We start from the raw sequence: 20,984 nt of genomic DNA on the forward strand, positions 1-20,984 counted from the left end.
CGCTGGTCAAAATAATGCATAGTATCGTATGTTTTTGACAAACGCCTAAGAAGATATAAGGGCTTAAAAACTTTGCTGACGTCAGCGAAGTCCCTACCAAAAGTTCCAAAAAAACTTTCTTCACAAATTCGTACACCCGTTGCATTCATCGTATAGATCTTGAAATGCTGATCAAGAAAATGTATAGAAACATGAACTTTTGACAAACAGTTGCAGAGATATTGGGGTTTGAAGGTTTTGTGATGACGTCATCAACCCGTCCATTCCGAAATGGATTCAGGGACCAAGGTTTGGGAAACTTACCCAAATTGGTCCCAGGTGGTCCCTAGTTACCCACGCGGTGAAAAATCATTGACGTCACCACCTCGTTTCCAAGTTATTTGGCCTCAAAGTTTTAAGTGCACTGTAACGGCTTCATAATTTAATATAAGATATTGACGTTAAAGTAGTGTTATTGACGTCGCGCCGTAACGTCAGAAAATATAACATATTAGACATGCATTTTTCGGCAACATCAAAGGAAAATGACGATATCAACTTTGCCTGTTACAGACACACGGAACTGGCTTATTATTATAGAGACTAGTCGATAAAGCCCGTGGAAAAATCCACTGAGGCAGAATAAAAATTTTGATGACGTCAGCAACCCATCCACAAAAAAAAATTAGAACTGTGCTTCCACGTTGCCTCTATTGTGTAGAGCTTAAACTGCTGATCAAGAAAATGTATATGATCATGTGCTTTTGATAAGCGGTTAATGAGATATAAGGGTTTTAAAACTTTGCTGACGTCAGCAATGGCCAGTCAAACCCCCAAAACTTTTATTTAGAAATTTGTATACCTGTTGCCTTCATCGTATAGATCTTGAAACACTGATCAAGAAAATGTATAGTATCCTATGTTTTTGACAAACGCCTAAGGAGATTTAACGGCTTTAAAATTTTGCTGACGTCAGCAAAGTCCCTATCAAAAGATCCAAAAAAAAATTCTTCACAAATTCGTACACCCGTTGCATTCATCGTATAGATCTTGAAACGCTGATCAAGAAAATGTATAGTGTTCTATGTTTTTGACAAACGCCTAAGGAGATTTAAGGGCTTTAAAATTTTGCTGACGTCAGCAAAGTCCCAATCAAAAGTTCCAAAAAAAATATCTTCACAAATTCGTACACCCGTTGCATTCATCATATAGATCTTGAAATGCTGATCAAGAAAATGTATAGGAACGTGCACTTTTGACAAACGGTTGCAGAAATATTGGGATTTGAAGGTTTTGTGATGACGTCATCAACCCGTCCATTCCGAAACGGATTCGGGGATCCAGGTTTGGGAAACTTACCCAAATTGGTCCCAGGTGGTCCCTAGTTACCCACGCAGTGAAAAATCATTGACGTCACCACCTCGTTTCCAAGTTATTTGGCCTCACAGTTTTAAGTGCACTGTAACGGCTTCATTAATTTAATATAGGATATTGACGTTAAAGTGGTGTTATTGACGTCGCGCCGTACCGTCAGAAAATTTAGCATATTAGACATGCATTTTTCGGTTACTTCAAAGAAAATTTCGGTAAGATTAAAGGAAAATGAACATATCCACTTTGCCTGTTACAGACACACGGAACTGGCGTATTATTATAGAGATTGTTGCAGTGATGTGTAATTAACATTGACACGCGAGATAGTTTATGCAGCTCCTGCAATTTGTGCCAATTTGAGACAGGTCTATTTTGTAAGTTGTTCCCATATCTCTTTGTTTTTTGCTATTTCAAGTGCTTCTGTGATGTTAATGTTCAGCGTGTCTTTCAGTTGCAACCTCGTCCCCAGGACTATTTGCTTCTCAACGGCGCTGCGCTTTCTGATAGTTCTAGCGAAATAGGTGCTGGGGTCGAGCTTGTCTCAGTTGCTGATCCATCGTTTTTAACTAAAACTTTGAGGCCAAATAACTTGGAAACGAGGTGGTGACGTCAATGATTTTTCATGGCGTGGGTATTAGGGACAAACTGGGACCAAATTGGGTAATTTTCCCAAACCTGGGTCCCCAAATCCGTTACGGAATGGACGGGTTGGTGACGTCATCAAAACACCTTTAAACCCCAATATCTCTGCAACCGTTTGTCAAAGATACATGATCCTATACATTTTCTTTATCATAGTTTCAAGATCTATACGATCAAGGCAACAAGTATACAAATTTCCAAAAAAATAATATTTTTATTTTTTGGCGGATCTGATGCTGACGTCATCAAAATTTTTAAACGTATATAATTTCCTTATCTGTTGTAGTCTCTATCATAATACAGGGAGTGTGCGTTTCTGTGACAGGCCTCGACTTTTAGTTCACAATTAGCATATTTATAGAGCTACATTCTTACACGAAATATTTGTCAGTTTTAGCTTAGGATTCTGAGTATTGAATGATTTTGGCAATAACATTTATATTCACATCAGAGGTCAATTTTCTTTCGTACCTCCAACATAAATTACACATTTATCAGCAGAGATTTTAATCACAAAAGAAAATTTCCGCAGTTTGGATGAAAAAGTTCTAGTTGCAAAAATAAGTTAGGAAAAAGTTTCTTCCCTAAGGTATATTACTTTGACACAGATAGATAGATAGATAGAATAAATGTTTATGATAAGTGTTGATTTTAAAGACCAGACTGATTGGCTTGCTTGCCTTCTCCATAAACTCTAACTATAAACCATACATCATTTTGTTTACATTTCTGTGAGTGTTGAATTATTTATAATTGAATATTTTTACGCATTTGTCAAACGGGTGGCTAAATTATAAAACAATGGGGTATATTTCTCTCTTTATTGTGAAGTCACGGGGTCAATGTACACAAAGTGATTTAATAAGAAAAAGTTGAAGATCAAAATGGCAAAAATGTTGAACAACATGTAAAGAACATAATTTTATTATTTTGTACTACTTAACTTGCGAATAAAATAGCGAGTAAAGATAAAGAAAGTAAAAAAGCAAAGAAAAAAGATGAAGCCACCATAGTACACGTTCGATTTGTTATTGGAGGTTTCCGGTCTGTATATTTATTCAAATTTGGCGCCGTCTCATGATAACAAACTTTATCGTTCGAAGTTGGTAGTATGCTGTGGAAAAGGGACACAAAACATGAAAAAATATTGTTGTTGATTATGACAGAGATATTTCTTTAGTTCAGAGAAGTTTAAACAAAGGTTATAAAAAGCTGTTACTACTATAGTACGTAAAATATTCTTGGTTATCTCAAGTAAAAGATGTTATTTTTGATGTTTACTAAAAAGTACAATTAAAACCTACTTATTTTCACCTCATACGGCCATGGAATTTCTGTAAAAATGTTGTTAGAAAGCTATATAGGTAGTTAGTCGTGAAATATAGTTTTTTATTTGGTATTATAGTTGTTATCTTAGCAGATTTTGAATTTAGAAATCTACATATACATTTCTCTCGCTTAAAATTTATTTTCTGGCTGCCACAAAATAGTTTTTTGTTCGCCTCTCCTTTAACATATATTTCTTAACACATATTTATTTGATTAAATAAGTTTCATAATATCGCGCCTTCTCTAAACACTGCTTTAGTTAGTTTGTGCTTATTACATTCTTTCTTTAAAAGAGTACGCGGGTGTTCATTGATATCATTCGCCTAATGAAGAAAGTAATAATAATAAATTAATAATTAATACCATTATTTGATTTGTGAAAATGGGAATTTAACTTAACAAACTGCTGGGATGTTAACCTATTTCAAAACTACCTACAGAACGAAAAAATCCATAAAGTCTTATATAATAATACGGAGTGTTTGTGACGGTCATTTTCCTTTAATGTCGCCGAAATTTTCTTTCAAGTCGCCGAAAAAGGTATGTCTCAAATGTTAAATTTTATGACGTTACGGCGCGACGTCAATAACACTACTTTAACGTCCTATAGTAAATTAATGAAGCCATTACAGTGCACTTAAAACTTTGAGGCCAAATAACTTGGAAACGAGGTGGTGACGTCAATGATTTTTTACCGCGTGGGTAACTAGGGACGACCTAGGACCAATTTGGGAATCACACCATTGATGTCAACGATAAGCAGCTCATTTCTCTACACATCACATTCTTCAGATTCTTCAAATACGACAAAGCAAGTGGCCTACGCTGAAGATCTAACCGGGGCTGGGAAGCTGAAAGAATCACGTCAATGGTGGGATCTGCTGGTTCTACATAATCCATCGATTGTTTATTATGTTAATGAGAACAAGACGTGGCTTATTGTAAAGTAGAATCACTTAGAGTCTGCGGGAATTATCTTCAAAGATATGGGAATAAAAATCACCAAAGAAGGTAGTAAATATCTCGGGGCAACCATTGGTACGCAGACATTCAAAAACAATTTTGTCAAGCCAAAAAATTAAGGATTTTTGGGTTGCAGAAATTAAAGTTCTTTCACGGATTGCAAGAGTGGACCCACAATCAGCGTTATGTGCGTTCACACATGGCGTACGTGGAAGATACACCTACATCATGAGAACTGTTCCTGAAATCGAATCCTTACTTCAGCCGCTAGAAGATTGCATTAGGACAATTTTCCTTCCAGTACTGATGGAAGGACACATTTGCAACGATCCTGAACAATTGTTGTTGTCTCTACCTCCGAAGTATGGTGGTACTGGTGTTATCAATCCTGTTTCACTCAGCAAAATAGAATACAAAAACTGGAGGATTCGTTGCAAGGCGACACAACGAATTGAGGGATATTACAGCTCAGCTATTGTCTGAAGTGTGCAAAGACGTTGAAACAAAGCCATGTCTCGAACCATTAACGGGTGAGCGGATTGCATCCAACAATCAACAAGACGAGGCGCGGGTTGACATTGCAGCCAGAGATTTCTGGTGCTATGGACAGAGAGCGTATTTCGATGTAAGGGTATTCAACCCACAAGCTCGATGTTATAGCAACATTTCTATGGAAAAAGCGTATGACACGATAGAAAAGTCGAAGAAAAGAGCATATAATGATAGAATCATACAAACTGACTCGTTTGCACCACTTGTTTTTAGCGCTACTGGAGGAATGGGACGGGAGTGTCGCAGATTTTGCGCTAAGTTAGCAGAGCATATATCGCTAAAGAAGAACAACGAATAGTGCAACTGTTACTTGTATACGAACAAGAGTTAATTACAATCTACTAAGATCGATGATTCTGTCCATCCATGGATCACGCACGCACAAAAAGAGGAGATTTATGGAGATGCCCAATATCGAACTGGTGCAAAGAGAAACAGATGCTCTCCGATAACTCAATCCTGATTATTTCTAGAACTGTAGTGTCAACTTTTAAATGTTTAATGTTATCTGTCCACGCTTAATGTCTCCTGTTTCTATATGTGTTTTTTTCATTGTAATGATATGATTCTTTTTGAAATTTAACGTTCTGGGGATTTGGGTAATTTTCTCAAACCTAGGTCCCCAAATCCGTTTCAGAATGGACGGGTTGATGACGTCATCAAAAAGCATTCAAACCCTAATATCTCTGCAACCGTTTGTCAAAGATACACGATCCTATACATTTTCTTGATCAGCGTTACAAGATCTATATGATGAAGGCAACAGGTATACAAATTTCTAAAAAAAAATTTTGTGCTTCCTACACAATAGAGGCAACGTGAAAACAAGTTCTAAATTTTTTTGTGCATGGTTTGCTGACGTCATCAAAATTCAAATGACCCTTCTTTTTAATTTTTTTCTGCCTCAGTGGATTTTTCCACAGGTTTTATCGACTAGTGTCTAACTAATAAGACAATACTCCTTTTCATATATTCGCGATGACGTACTCGCGTTAACACGAAAACTAAGTAGCCGTTGTGTACTTTTTTCATAATAAAAATCGTAATGGCGGATAGTGTGTCAATAAACGTAAACAAAGAACAAAAAGTCTTGGAAAGCAATGTGCAGCCTGGGGTTGTGAGAATACTGGTTTAGTAGAGTTTGAAGGTGAACGTATTTCAACAGCAACAAGTTTTTTCACGTTTCCAAAAAATGTTGGTGAGAGAAAAGTGTGGTGTAGTAGAATCAAACGTGTGGATGGAAAGGACAACTTTCGTGTAACTAACCACACTGTTCTGTGTGAAAAACACTTTTCTAAAACGGACATTATTCGACCTCCCGGCGGTACTTTGAAAAGTCTAAAGAAGAAGACCTGTACTTTTTGAGACAATGGTGAAAGATGATTCGAGTAGGTGAAAGCCACCAATTGACCGACCATCCACCATAGCTAACTAGCTAAAAATAATAGCTAGCTAGCTATTCAACTAGGTAGCTCTTTTTATTTCTTATATTGTGTGTTGTTGAATTTCCGCCCCCGAACGCGTAGGAAATTCTTTAAAACCGTCGTTTTTTTCTTTCGGAGTATTTTGTGAGAAAAAATCGACCCTGGGATTTCACGTTCCTCTGAGAGGAGGATAGTATGGTATAACTGACTAACTAACTAACCCTGTCCCAAATGGTCAATTGCAACGTCACAGATTTAAACTTCGTACCCAAGCTCCCTAAGTACTGGGAAGTCATCTAAATGACGTTTCAGGCCAAAATTGGTATTTGTTTTCGACAAAATTTGGCACAGTTAACAAAAAAAGTATGCTGAACATAATGGTGACATCAAAATTTTAATTTCTTGTTACCTAAATGTCATTTTAGGCCAAAATTGGTCCAAAAATAAAAACTACTTTATCTTTGACAAAATTTGGCACAGTTAACAAAAAAGTATGCTGAACATGATGGTGACATCAAAATTTTGGTTTTCTGCCACCTTAAATGTCATTTTAGGCCAAAATTGGTCCAAAAATTAAAACTACTTTATTTTCAACAAAATTTGGCACAGCAAACAAATAAAGTATGCTGAAAATAATGGTGAGATCAAAATTTTGATTTTTTGCCACCTTAAATGTCATTTTAGGCAAAAATTGGTCCAAAAATTAAAACTACTTCATTTTTAACAAAAATTGGCAAAGTTAACAAAAAAAGGATGCTGAACATAATGGTGACATCAAAATTTTGATTTATGTCACCTAAATGCATTTTAGGCCAAAATTGGTCCAAAAATTAAAACCACTTCTTTTTCGGCCAAATTTGGCACAGTTAACAAATAAACTATGCTGAAAATGATGATGATGATGCAAAAGTTGTTGTTACATAACCCTGGATCCGCGCCTGAAGCCAACAGTCGTACGTTTTTGCATAACCTGCCCAAGTAACTTTCAGCCTCTCCCCACTAATCTCTACGACTACAGCATTAAGCCAATGCCTAGTTTCGGGATCTAAGGCTTGGACTGAGGACTTTACTTTATACTCCATCTAAAAGAACACGTAGATAGGTATTTGTATCGTACATACTAAAAAGAGTAACAAGCTAGAACAAGCTAGAACGATCTAGAACAACCTACAGCAACCTGAGAACAAGCTAGAACAAGCTGGAACAACCTAAGAACAACCTAGAACATCTAAGAAATATTACAACCAAAAATATAAGACTATCTCTGTATCGATTCTGCAAATAAATCTGGGTTTTCAACAAGAATATTTCCGCCATGTTTCCCGCTCGCTAAGTTATGGGGGATTCCGTTAGTTTAGTACAACAACAGCATTAACCGTCCCCGTATTTTTACCCCTAAAAAAGGCTATTTGAATTTTACCATTTGATGTGAACCCCCGGTCTTACGACGATACAGTTCGCTGCATCAAGAAAATCGACTTCTTTTTCTCTCGCTACATCCGAAATGTTTGAAATGAGTGGAAAGAAGGAAAAATATTATTCAAATCAGTTTTCAGAACACAGAGCGCTTACGCTATTCCGCACAAAATCCCATTTCATTTGCTGCCGGTTCTCCGGTTGCTCTCTTCGCTTACTATCAGCTCTCTGATATGGACTATAACTGTCAAAAAGGCTATTTTTATAGCAGCACATTTCAAAAAAACATTATTTTGGATTTATGCTTGCATACATTGATTGTTCGGTAAGTAATTTTCAGTCTGAAGGAGAGAAAAAAATTTTTGCACACTTTTTATTACATCACTGAAAGAATATTTTGCCGAACGAAAATTTTCTGGTTTCAAAAATCTGCAAAATTCTTGCATTTTCAAGAGAAATTTATTGAAATGTGTTCGTAGATCCGATGAAAAAAAATTATATAAGAACCTTATTTCAAAAATTCAACAACAATAAAAATACGTATCACCTAACACATACCTACATATCTAGGCGATTAGACATTATACCATAAAAATCCTCCCAGTTCGACAGTATAAAGGGAACTGGGTCTTTGAATAATTTCCAACAAGGTGTGCAATTATTCTCTAGTCCTGCACTATAAAGAGGACTAGAAAATTTATAATGCAGTATTTTACCATTTTAATGTTTTCAAAACATTTGTAGCTATAAAAATAGCCGGTTTGACAGCTTTAGTCCATGTCCGGGACGGATTGTCGAGGTTCATTGTGTCTTTTTTTCGGTAATGGTGTATCATTAGTCAAGTTGAATCTGTCTTGCCCACGTACATGTCCAGCAATCGGTCTCACGGAATACTGTGTTTTGAATGTGTTGTCATTGTAACCGACATCCCTAACTGTTGAATTATTACGTCCTCGACCAATAGCACGTTGTCGACCAAAGTAATTTTCAAGATAATCTTGGCAAAATCATTCTGAGAGCACGTAACTGTAAAAAATTAGAATTCTTCATTGTATTCTGTTGAACTTAGGCTGCCTATTTTGATAAGAATAAGTTCACAAAAAGTTGTAAAGTATCAAATTTTTGTGAACCTTAAAGACTTTTCTCCATCAAAACTATCCATCAATGTACGCAAAAAATATTTAATCTATATTCAAATACATACCTGATTCCGTTTTGTAGTAAAAACTTCAGTACTTTAATGAATGAATAATTTGTTTTCGTGGACCTTCATAAGTTTGCCATGAGATGAACATATTTGATTTAGCTTGACCTGAAATATTACCAGGTCTGGTCTCAATAGACTCCTCCCTACTGATTCATATGGTCGTAAAAATGGTTTCCGTTTCAATGCATGCTCTGTTTATTTTTAACATTCAAACGATCGAAGAATTTATCCATTTTTAAACAATATTCTGCAGTGCCAGATGCCTCATTTGGACCAAATTGGTTCAAAACATTTCCAACAGTTTCACTCAATACTTGGGCTGCAAGTCGGAGTCTCATGACAGGATATGGTGTAAGATTAACATAATAACTTTTCCAATTTAGCACCAACTTCAAACCACTTTTTAAATCTTCCTAATATAAATTTGAAATGTGTGACCAAAGAATAAAACATTCCTTATTCCACATAAATCTTGATGCTCTACCTGAAGCAGAATTTGAAATACAGTTTCTAGTAAATGAAACGTTCTTCTTTGCTAAAAACATTTTTTGTGCGATAAACGACATCTTTACCTGTGTTTCCAGTTAAATGCTTGTGCATTCTAAAAAATTGATGTTGATGATCTGATGGATGATGTTAAGGTACTGCTAGAGCTAACACTTTTCTCATGAATGTTCAACGTTGGCAAAGCTCCTTCTTTCAATGCTTTTCGTGTTGGATCTAAACACACAGGAGAATATAGCAGGTTGAGTATAGCAAGCCCCAATTGTGCATTATTTGTGCATGCAAGTCTGTTGGCAGAAGACTCTTTTGCCTGCAGGGAAACCAAGGAACAGCAAAAAAAAAGAAAACAAAATAGTTCTGCTTACACACATAATAGTCGTCCTCCGTGAAGTGTCTTTACATATATACAACTTGCGACTTTGTATGCGATTGGTCTCTGTACTTTGTAATAACATTGATGAGATCAGCGCCCCACTTCTTGTTTACTTTGTTGTTAGCCGATAGAACTTTGAACAAACTAAGTGTATGTTTCCTGGACACAGAACAACCAGGAATTGCCACATTTTCTCCCTGCATAAAGAAAAAACTTCAAAAACCAAGCAAAACGTTTTTTTTTAGATTTTGATTGAATATACACTTATAAATTCTTCAAGCCTTCTTTTTGTGTCATTTCCTGTAATCATTACTTTTTAAATTAGGTTAAAATTCGTTCAAAAGACTTACCCATACATTTTGTGACTTTATAAATCTTGTCCGAAAAATTTTCCGCTGAAATAAAAAATTGTGTCTGAACGTTTTTCCGCCGAAAATTTTAGTTCTTAATGTATACCTATTACTTCAGGTGAATGCGACAGAAGTTTTACATGAGACGTCTAACAGATTATTACCGTAGATCCATGACATCAAGAAATTATTTCACAGGTAGGTGATGTACTTAATATCTTTGCTCAACTTACTACTAGAAGATTACAGTTAATATAAATTTACTGTTAAACTGTGCAATATAAATATATAAATATACAGTTGAACTCGTGTAATTCGAACTCCTATAATTCGAATAATCATATAAATCGAGCGAATTCTCCGGTCCCGTCCGAGTTTACACTAAAATCCTTATAAGAAAACTCCTATATTTCGAAAAATCATGCAAATCGAACAGTTTTCTTGGTCCCGTGAGCAAAGTTTGATTATTTAACTCAAATTTTGAAAATTTTCGTCTGTTCAAAGTTCTAAAACTCAAATTTTTTAACAATCGAACGTTTCAATGAAATTCGAACTTTTCCAATAATCGAACCATCTCGTGAAATTCGAACTTTTTAACAATAAAACGTTCCCAAAAATTCGAATTTTTCAATAATCGCACGTTTCATTAAAATAGAATGTTTTAAAAAAGCTTTTTGTTTTTCTGTTGATATTCACATCATTCCCAACAACAATGGCATCCAGGAGGAAACTCAATGAGGTGACTTTGGAAATAAAGTAAAGTGCTTTAAAGGATCTGGAAAAGGGGCGCTTGAACAAAGATGTAGCCAAGGAATACAATATTCCTAATAGCTCACTGGCAACCTGGAAGCAAAAAAGGAGAAAATAATCGAAATTTTTATAAATTCCTCCTTAAAACGCCAGATAAATACGACAAAATCAATGGTCCGATCAAAAAAGCACACAAATTTTCGAAAGCTTTTCAGTATGAAGACTTCACGCCATCAAATGGGTGGTTAAAAGGCTGGAAAGAGAGGTAAATTATATTCTATGTACCTTTACTGTATTTAATCACTCTCCCGAATGTATCTCGTCATGAAAAATGAGGAATGAGGAAGAACAATGAGGAATCTCAATCTTTTTATGGATATGGAATCACTTTCAAGGAGATATCTGGCGAATTAGAGAAAGTCACCAACGAGATGACAGCGTCATGAGAAGAAACAACCCTCCCAACTATTCTTGCCAGGTACGATTTAAAGGACATCTTCAAGGCGGATGAATTTGGTCTGTTTTACCAAGCACTGCCCTCCAAGTCTTTATATTTTCGTGGTAAACGTTGCGCAGGTAGAAAACATAGCAAAGTTCGCCTAACTGGTATGGCTGCTTCAAACGCTATTGGTGAAAAACTCCCGATGTTCGTGATAGGAAAGTCTGCAAAGCCGAGATGCTTCAAGAACGTGCACAACCTTCCCTGTCGATACCGATCTCAAAATAAATCATGGATGAGAGAGTACTTTTTAAAGAGTGGGTACGAGAGCTCGAATGCTAGCTCTGATGATGACAAGGATGACTGTCCTGACGACGATCCTTCTTAATTTATTTAACGTCGGAGAAATAACTATGTACATATAGCTTCCTGATATAAAAAAATAAATAAATACATACTTATAAATATACAGGAAACTAATCAAATCCGACAAAAATTTGTTTATAGTTTTATGAAAAATGTATAAAAGTTATGAAAAATTATTTATATGACCGAGTGACTGAAATCATACTCCTTTAGTTTCGTTTTAAATTTTTTAAGGCTGTTACAACTTTTCAATTCGGAAGGTAAAGTATTCCAAATTTTGGGCCCCAATGAGCGAAGACATTTTTCCCAAAAATTTTTAGTATTAAAGTTCAATGTTTTAAGATTATTTAAATATTGACTTCGTACTGGCCTGTTTGTTTCGCTGCGTTGAAAGATGTCTAACATAAATGGCGGATTTAAATTATTAAGAGATTTAAAAATCTCTATACATAGATTTCGTATTCGCATAATTTTCATGTAGTTACTTTTGTTCTTGCTAGAAATGTACTTTTCTTTTCTCTCTGAATATCCGCTATCTACAAATTTTAGGGCTCGCTTATGGAGTTTTTCGACCCTAGAAAGTGATTTTGAAGATGAGAAATTCCAAATAAGTGGACAGTAGTTAAAGTTTGAATACACAAAACTTTCTGCTAAGACACTCTTAGCTTTAAAAGGAAGTATGTTTTAAATCTATACAAAGCATTTAGTTGCGCAGATCTGGTGCGCTGTAGAAGTGTGCAGGATCAAGCTTGTAGTTCGTCAAGCACACGCCTCGAAATGTCTCGAAGACGTCAGCTAATAGCAGGACGTCCGTGCTGAGGTACACATCCTAGTAGTCCCCCATGGTGACGTTATCACCCTCTGGGGTGATGACATTCCATACCTTTTTTGCGTATTGATAATCTTCATCGCTGATACCCTTCATGTTCAGCTTGCTGTAAAAGGCCTCCTTGGAAGGTAACCAAATACCGAAGACCTTAAGTCTTAAGTCTAATTGATGGCGAAGAAACCCTGACGAGTTCACCTGGGAGGGTGGATCGTTAAGACAGCTTTCTGACTGCGTGTGGAACACCACATTTAATATTCATAACTGTCATATAATCTCTTAGGAGGCCCTAAAGTATCATCCAGCTTTTGCAAAGCATTAAACATCGACGGAGGGGCAAGAAAACTGTCTAAAAATGCGAAAATGGTTGCTATGGGCGTTGCTATGCACTTATTTTTGCGTTTGGTTGGAGAAAGTGCCAGATTGCGCAATAAAAACCGAAATTTGTCATAAGAACTACTTGCTACGGTATTTTAAGGTGAATTTGCTGTCAGAAAACAGGTAAAAGATAATTCTTCAAATGTAGACATTATTTGGTGGTGAACCACCTTAAAGGCGCGTAATCACCCTGTTGGCAAATTTTTTTGAGTTGCCTATTTTATTGCAAAAACTGAATGATATACATGAGTAAACACTATTCTGAAAATTTTATTGAAAACTGACAACCAGAACATGTTTAAATGTTTCATAGAAATTACAAACTCACCACAATTTCTATTCAACAACAATATTTCAAAATATTAAAGTACCATTATTTCTAGTTTTAGTAAGTTTTAGATACTCACACTTTCAGGAAAGTTATACTTTCCTTTGAAGTAAATCAGGGTGATTACGCGCCTTTTAGCCAATTAAGTATGCTGAATATGTTGGTGACATCAAAATGTTGATTTTTTGTCACCTAAATGTTATTTTGGGTCAAAATTGGTCCAAAAATTAAAAATACTCCATTTTCAACAAAATTTGGCACAGTTTAGTTAACAAAAAATCATGCTGAACATGATGGTGAGATCAAAATGTTGATTTTTTGACACCTAAATATCATTTTTGGCCAAAATTGGTCCTAAAAGTGCATCTTTTTGGACGAAATTTGGCACAGTTAATCATGCTGGTGAGATCAAAATGTTGATATTTTGACTCCTGAATGCTATTTTAGGCCAAAATTGGTCCAAAAATTAAAACTGCTTTGTTTTGGATAAAATGCGGCACAGTTAACAAAAAAGTATGCTGAACATGATGGTGACATCAAAATGTTGATTTTTTGTCACCTGAATGCCGTTTCAGGCTAAAATTGTTTTAAGAATTAAAACTTCGTTTTCGAAAAATAACGAGATAGTCTATTCAGCTGATGCTGCATCTTGTTACCACTTAGAGATGAGATGGGTCCTTCGCGGGGATTGAAAAATGACATCAGTTTTGACAAAAAAACAACATCAGGAAACAGGAGCATGAAAACAAGAACAGGGAAAGCATCGTAAAAGCAAATTTGATTATCCAAAATAAAAAAAACAAAACAACAAAAGTTGGCTCAAGGTACAGAAAATGTGATGTTGATCACATCAAAACACGGGTACCGTTAAAAAAATATCGCAACTTTTAGTCAATCGGAACTAAAATATATATAGAAGCCTCCTTATAGCAAGAGTCCGCTGTGTTTTATATTTATTAATATAAGTAGCTTCCCGTTGCCGTTAGGAAAAAACTTTTAGCAAAATAAACTTTTGTCCCAAATCACGAAAGTTAGACCTCGCAAAGTTTTTTGAAAAGAATCGCGAAAGTTTATGCCCTTCAAAATATGTTGAAATAGGCTATTCACGAAAGTTAATTCTTGCGAAATTTATTTTACTCTGTAATTCCTTTTGTGGGGGATAAACAAATTTCCCTTATATCACTTTCATCTTCATTCATTCGCGAAAGTTATTTCTCAATGGGTTTCCCTTGATTTCGCGTATTTTTTGGCTCACGAAAGTTTCCTTTTTAAAGTAGTGTTATATGTTGTTACTAATTACCGTCAATATGGTGGTATATAGCCGTCGTTGGTGGTATATAGCCGTCTATTGTAACAGAGTTCGTCGTATATAACTCACAATAAACGCCCAATACGGCGCCCTTACTCGAATAGTCAGTTGGGATAAAATTCCATTTCAAAATAGAGCAGAAGTTACATTTTTGCCTACAACAATAACATAGTGTTTCCCGATGTGACCTGTCACATCGGAAGAAAGCAAATCAGAAGAAGCAAATGAGAAGAAACATGTTGTATTATCGCAACAATCCTATTATAGGATGAGCAAAAGTTAATTAAAATTCTGTAGCGTGTAATTACACAAGCAGAGGTAAAGTAGAAAAATGGAGATAAAACCATTTTGAATTAGCAGAGAAATTTTTAACTGATTTTTAAACAATTTGACAGTTTTAGTTGTTGTAAAACACAGTATCGTTACCGATCATTATACGGTTTCAAATATTGAAATATCAAATAGACTTCGAAAATATGTCAAGAATTTTGAGCAAGAGAATTTAGTGTTTGTAAGTTAAAACGATATTTTATAAGTCTTGTCTTGTATACTTATGATTTTTAGTTGAGAATTGGTCTGAAAAGATCTTAGGTGTAACATTTAACTTTACAGATATGGATCAGTATTTTTAATATGTAAAACGCCAACGTTTAAATAAACGTCTGGCTTAAGATATTACAAACGAAAACCCCGGGTGCATTTGTTTTTAATAAGTAGTTATAATAAGGTATACATATAAACGACTATTAATCCTTAAGCGAAAAAAATACACAGATCAACTTATTTATATTTTTCTATATTTCTAATTTATCTTCTTTTATGGCGGAGAGGCTAAAAAAAGTTTCTGCGAAAGAAAGTCTCTTGCAGCAAAATTCAAATGTGTTTTACATTTTTGTTAGATTTCAATTCCTATTACAGACGTAGTAATATTAATTAATTAATTAATTAATTAATTAATTAATTAATTAATTAATTAATTAATTAATTAATTAATTAATTAATTAATTAATTAATTAATTAATTAATTAATTAATTAATTAATTAATTAATTAATTAATTAATATTACTACGTCTGTAATAGGAATTGAAATCTAACAAAAATGTAAAACACATTTGAATTTTGCTGCAAGAGACTTTCTTAATTAATTAATTAATTAATTAATTAATTAATTAATTAATTAATTAATTAATTAATTAATTAATTAATTAATTAATTAATTAATTAATTAATTAATTAAATTAGATTAATGCCTTCTGATTTATTTGAATTCATTTAAAGTCCTAAGAATGTTTTTGCGTGGAAAAATAGACTAACAATAACTTTGCTTTACCTAGTGCCCCTATCTTTTTTCCTGCCATGCAAATGCCAAAGCCGAAAGAGCTTACTGCTAAAAATGTAAACAACGGAATTCATAATGATGTTTACAATTATTAAACCTTCTAAGTCAAAATTCTTAAGAACTGATCAAGATTTTTAAAAATATAAAAAGATTCACAGACAACTTTTAAAGCTCTTTCATATAAAGCCACCTTGTTTACCTTAGCAGGAGGAAAGCTTTTAATTGAATTGTTAGCTAGTTAGCTGGCTAAGCTAGCTAGCTAGCTAGCTATTATTTTAAAATTGAATTTATATATATAGATATTAAATTTACTTTCTCCATCGCCACCATCAAACACATTAAGCTAAACAGCTATATTTGAATTTAGCCTGAGATTTACCTTTCCACTTGCCTCTTGACACAAAGTCTGTTACTCTTGATTTCAGATATGACCTCAGCGCAAGCATTGTTGAAACCGTTGAAAGCTCCCGTTTGACATGAGTGTGACGGAGTCTCGGGCATTTTTAAGTTATATCCCAATTAGGGCAAAACTATACAAAGTATATCATCGAGTAAAAGCAGTTTAATTGACGGAAAAAAGACCTTTGGCTTTTCGTAAATCCCAGACTTAGTCGGTACAGTTCAATGTATAGAAACAAAGTTATTAGTTCCTGGCACCGATGAAACACTAGATAACGCATTTGAATTATTTGACACACATTTCAACCCGAAAACGAACGTAAGCTATGAAATTTATATATATATATCAATGACACAGCGCGAAGAAGAAACCATCCAACAATATTTTATCAGACTGAAGAAACAAGCCCAAAAATGTGAATTTGGAGCAGCACTTGATACCGAGCTAAAACGTCAACTCGAACTCTCAACGACAAATAACAAACTGAGAAGATACTCATTCAGAAATCCTACCTTAACTCTAGCACAGTTCCTAGTATACGCAAAAACAATAGAAAACACAAACACCCAAGCTATTTTAGTGGAAAAAAGCGACCAAAAGGATATTACACAAATCAAACAGGAAGAACTCAACCGCATCGACCGATCAAAGAAAACCACACCGGATAAGAAAAACTTTAATCTGCTTCTTCAAAAATATGCTTTAACTGCGGTGGCGAATATCCACACCAAAATAAATGCCCAGCAACTAGTAAAACCTGTAATAATTGCCACAAAATCGGACATTTTGCGAAAGTGTGTCGTTCCACAAGCGCAAGCTCATACCGCAGCTATTCTAAGACGCAACCCGAGGCCACTAGACAACCTCGATGTCGATACGTCCGACGTAGAGCAAGTCGCGCGGTTGTTTTCAATCCACTCTCCTGTTTTTAGCATTGTCAAGTTCCATTGCCGTGTAAAAATCGAAAAATTTCCTGTCAGTGTTCTGATCGATTCCGGGTCTGCAATAAATGTTTTAAACATGACTACTTTCAACGCTATTAATAAACAGTTCAACGGAAAGTTGAGACTGAGAAAAACAGATACGAAAATTATCACATACGGTAAAGGTTGCCTCCGACGTTATAACAAGTTCATCTTAACCGAAAGAAACCATTAAAACATTATAGAAAAAAGTATTATTTAATGATTTACTTGCAAAATAAAAGCATAAACACGATTTACTTATTCCATGTTTTTATAAAACCTTGTGCTTCGACCGCCATTATTGCAGCATTAAAAACACGCTTCAAAATCTTGAAAAAACATCAGGATACCTCCTGACGTCACAAGAGCCAAAACCACACCGTCTTGCAGCATGAAAACGACGAAGCGAGATTTCTTTATGAAATTAATTATTAAGAAGTTGTTCCGCTATCACAATTCTAATTAGCTTTAAAAATATTTTCTTTTTCATATTGTAAACATGTTTTTTGATTGGGTGTCCCTACTCTCCAGTGGAGGATTCGAAGTATCGTATGTAGAGAAAGGATGTTGTGTGGGTGAAGGGATGACCTAAGAAACAAGGGCGACACACAGGCCTTGTTTCTTATACCGCTTTCTGCTCGGGTAGTGAAATTGATCCGTGATAGAATCAGAACAACCCGACCTGGCGTAAGCGGTCGGTAATTTTAAAGGGTCTGTTTATAAGGGCTACATCTATATATTTCTTTATCGATTTGTTTGTTGGCCATGCTTAACAGATTTGGTTAGTGATTGATAACAAACCACGAGAGATTATTAGCGAGGTGAAAAAGGAAAGGGAAAAAATGTGCTGTTTTGTTGCTAAAGAAGACTAAGTCACGTGATTTTATGGGTAAATATAGGTGAAAGGCACCTATAATTGCCGTCCGGGAAGAAAACGAGCCTTCATTATCCCTGCCCTGTAGAGAGGAAATTTTTGAAAACTCAATTAAATACTCACGAATGACATAATTTTGTTTTACTTTTTTTTATGTAATTTGTTCATATTATATTTTTATTTTTTTTATTTTTTTAATTAAGTTAAAAAACATTTTTTGCATCATGGAAAACACATTTTAACTCATTTTCAGGAACTACACGCCCTTCCATATATCCTGTGTACCCCGTCCGGCTCTGGCTAAGCATCACAAATTCTTGTCACTGCACATGACGGGATGACCCTTCGCACAGATTTGCCAAGTCTGTTGTGAACCCACCACGTGAACTGTCGGATAGCAATATGTTCTAAAAGAAAAATGTTAACCTTAAATATCAAACTTATGTTCTTATAACCCATATTTCTATAAACAGCGTGTTTTGACATCTACTTACTTATTGGGAACGTCATTTCTTGGAGGAAGATATGACGATTCTCTATCATACATTCCAACCAAAGCAGTCCAGAGATTTCCTTTCCTTAAAACAATCGGGTCGAAATCTTCGTGATTGACTATACAGTTTATTTCTAAAGAATATAGTTTTAATAACTTAATAATCAGCATATAATGTTTCGTATATCCCGCTAAAAAGTACACACCTTGTAGGTTATATATATATATGTCTTGATTCCAGTTTGTGACAGCAAAAACATTTAGTTTTAGTGCTCATTTGACGGCAATTGTTGCATTTACACCACGACGTAGCGTCAAGGTTAATCCTTAATTCTGCTATTTTCCCATCGCTATCACTGTCATATGTCACCCACGATGAGTCCGATAAATCCCCCCTACGTTTAGGTTTAAACTGGAAGCCAAGTACAACGTTAGAACATTTTGATTCCGACTCATCCGAAGATTACAGTACTTAACAAACGTGTTGCTTTTAAAAGAAAACAAATAATTCTGCATTAAGCAAACAACAAATTTTTTTTCTAGCGCTAATGATTCTTCTATATCTCATAAATATTTAATACTTCGAAACATATCAACAAGGCACGAATTAGTCAGTAGAATATATCACCGTGAGGCATCCTATAATTCTTTGGTCCTTGTGACGTCAATTATGCAGCCATTATGAATTTAAAAGTTCGAGAAGAAGCGGGAGCATGATAAAGCCGCATGAAGTGAGGTAGCTCAAAATTTGAAAGTTTATTTACAATTATTTGCTGTACTAAACATTTCTGTAAAAAACGAATGTTATTTTCTTAAATACTTATATGAATAGAACTTAATTAGGTAGCATCATTAAAAGGTCGAAAGGAACCTTTTATATCGCTAAAAGGGGTTGTCACGATGTTAGTGGAATCAGGTCGGAAATTTCTAACAACAGAATTTTATGTTGTTGACACTCATCACAGAAATTTATTATCAGGCGAAAGTACGCGTAATTTGCAGTTAATCCAGTTGCCACCCGTTGTAAACATCAAAGAAATTCAGCACATTTCAAAAGATCAAAAGCCACCTGAGATTGTACCGAAGCGCCTGCAATCTCTAGTACAGCAGTATCAGGACACGCTATTCAGCGGCAAAATAGGCCAACTCAAAGATCAAGAAGTGAAGTTTCACATTAACAAAAACATAGTCCCAGTCGCTCAGAGAAAAAGAAGAATTCCATTCGCCCTAAGATAGTTCAACAAGAAATTGAACGACTCGAAGAGTTAGACATCATAGAAGACGTAACTGGCAACCCCCCCCTCGTGTTTGAGCCAGTTAGTAGTAGTACCGAAAGCCAATACCATCGACATTAGGCTATGTCTAGATATGCGAAATGCTAATACCGCGATAACCCGCATAAGATACCCTACACCAACGGTCGATGATTTGCTCGTACAGCTTGAAGGAGCCACATGTTTTACCAAGCTAGACATGAATGCAGCGTTTCATCAGCTGACCTTAAATGAAAATACATCACCTCATTTTAAACAGAAGACAAAATCAAAAGATACAAACGACTCATGTTCGGCGCCAATTCAGTATCAGAAGAGCTTCAACATGCCTTGCGTACAATTCTATCTGACCTGAAAGGAGTCGCCAACATTGCTGATGACATCATCGTTTTCGGAACAAACATTGAAGAACACGACAGCAATTTAAAAGCCGTTCTAGATAGATTAACAGCTAAGGGTTTAACTTTAAACCTACAAAAATGATTTTTTTCGAAAGAAAACATTGAATTTTACGGCTTTATTTTTAATGCGAATGACATGAAGCCCAGTCCCTCTAAGGTAGATTCCCTTCAAAACTTAAGAAGACCCGAAAATCAAAAATCCGTACGCAGCTTTCTTGGATTATGCAATTACCTAAAACGTTATTTCCAAACTTTAGCACAAAAACTCACCCGCTAAGAAAATTGCTCAAACAACACGCCGAATTTATTTGGACCGAAGACTGCGAAAGCTCATTCCAGGCTCTCAAAAACGCCATCACAACCGACTCGTGTGTAACTTATTTCGATAACAAAAAAGAAACTATTATTTATTGCGATGCAAGCAAAGTGGGAGTTTTTAGCAATTTTATTACAAAAAACGCCTGGGCACAAAGATTCTAAAGTTATCAGCTACTCATCAAGATCACTTACGGAAACAAAACAAAAACATTCGCAAATAGAGCGCAATGTCTCAGTATCAAATATGCATGTGAACGCAATCGCCTTTACCTGCTGGGGAGAAAATTCGTTATCTACAACGATCATAAGCCGATTGTAACCTTACTACAAAAACCGCTGTCCACTCTACCACTACGCATCGAAAATATGCTTCTGAGTATCCAAGGTTACCATTTCGATTTAAAATACGT

Source organism: Hydractinia symbiolongicarpus, chromosome 2 (genome assembly GCF_029227915.1).
Source record: "Hydractinia symbiolongicarpus strain clone_291-10 chromosome 2, HSymV2.1, whole genome shotgun sequence".
Classification (NCBI taxonomy): domain Eukaryota; kingdom Metazoa; phylum Cnidaria; class Hydrozoa; order Anthoathecata; family Hydractiniidae; genus Hydractinia; species Hydractinia symbiolongicarpus.